This window comes from Capsicum annuum, chromosome 3 (genome assembly GCF_002878395.1).
Source record: "Capsicum annuum cultivar UCD-10X-F1 chromosome 3, UCD10Xv1.1, whole genome shotgun sequence".
Taxonomy (NCBI): domain Eukaryota; kingdom Viridiplantae; phylum Streptophyta; class Magnoliopsida; order Solanales; family Solanaceae; genus Capsicum; species Capsicum annuum.
In genome coordinates, this window is record NC_061113.1 from 17,558,351 (window position 1) to 17,560,175 (window position 1,825).

General features: G+C 28.5%; 1 long non-coding RNA gene across 1 annotated transcript; it reads left to right on the top strand.

Moving 5' to 3' along the window:
- Positions 1 to 415: 415 nt before the first annotated feature.
- LOC107866639 lies at positions 416 to 1,059 on the top strand. The gene is made up of 2 exons (XR_001673007.2): positions 416 to 497; positions 798 to 1,059. It is a non-coding gene; the product is annotated as an uncharacterized LOC107866639 (long non-coding RNA).
- The last annotated feature ends 766 nt before the right edge of the window (positions 1,060 to 1,825 follow it).

The window sequence follows — 1,825 nt, forward strand, 5'->3', positions numbered from 1 at the left end:
TTAAAATTAAAGAAACCTAAAATTAATTTGAAGTTTTCACTATGAAGGAAATTATTGGGTGTGAACAGACAACTTACCTTGCGTCCAAATTATATTTGGTAATTTTTTTAAAACTATCACTAACTTTTCTTAGTTAGGTATTTTGGTATTTTTTTTTTATATTTAAAAAGTCACCACTATAAAAGATATTTGGTATAATTATATATGGTAATTTTTAAATATATCACTATAAAAGATATTTGATGTAATTATATTTGGTAATTTTTTTAAAACTATCACCATAAAAGATAATTAAAAACCTTAAATTTGCTTAGTTAGGTAATTTTTCCAATAACTTACCATGTGTCCAAATTGTGAACTTCAAGTTCATACACTATATATATACACAAATAATTTATTTCTTGGTTGCAAAGTGGAACTTCAAACCTATCACTTACAAATGGCCAAGACATCACTCAATTTGGATTTCTTATGCATCATTTTGCTGATTTCACTTGGTAATTTCTCTCTCTTTTTTCTTAATTAAGTAAATTTACATATTGTTTTAACTAATGTAACATTTTGACCAATAAGGATTGTGGTGGATTGATAAGTAGTTTTTCATCCTTAGAAGTCTCTCAAGTTTGAGTCCCCCAGGGTATGGAATCAACTTGTCAGAGAGCGCTTTACTCCAACGTAGGACTTCGCGATGCGAATCTGATTTAGTCGATCTTCAATGCGGTTACCAGATGCTGAATAAAAAAACCAAAAAAAATGTAACATTTTGATTATTCTAAATTGAATATATTCTTGTATAGGTTCACCATTATTCTCAAAGGTGATGGGAGATTCAAGTGGCTCAATATCAAATGAATATGATGTGCACCCCAATGCTCAATTACCTTGCAAAATTGACAAAGATTGCCAAGGAATATGTCCAATCTTTTGTAAACATCATTTTTGTAACCCACAACACAGTTGCACATGTACGGACTGTGTTGAGATATAGAGATTCGTGTAGGAAATTATTTTTTGATTTGATAATACAACTAAGTAAGTAATTATGTTGCTTACTCTTAATTCTTGTGGGTCACTTTTCATTTGTTTATTATTGTCTGTCAAAGATGTGAAAGACCCTATTGATTAGAAAAGGAAGGCCTAATTTAAATCTTATTTTGCAAAGTATTATTTTTGATATTTTAAGCTTACCCGAAATATATACAAATGTATTGTTACAAGAACATTTCTATGTAAATCGTAAGAATTTAAACACTTGTAATATCAGATTTATAGCCTGATTACTTACAAAAATATCCAATTACTTACACACATATATACACATGTGTGCGCACATACATATATACATATGTGTGCGCACACACATATATACATATGTGCGCACACACATTGTGTGTATGTATGTGTGTATATATATATGTGTGTATATACATATATATATATATATATAGTGATGGAGCCAAGAAGTTCATTAAGAGGGTTCAAAAGTGCACACACGAACTAGCCGAAGGGGTTCAACATATATAATATATACATAAAAAATAATTTTAATTGTGTATAAATAGTGTAATTTTTTATGGAAGGAGATTCGAACCCCTGGATATATGCTAGATCAACCACTATATATATATATATATATATATATATATATATATATATATATATATAAATTGATGATGATGATGATGATCGAAGAATATATAACTCTTTGTAGACACGTAATTTTGTCCTCCTAAAGTTTAATTTGATTCACTTTTACCCATTTTTATTTTATCCTACCGTGTACCCTCATCTACGTGATTATACCCCACAAAAATATAAAAAATAA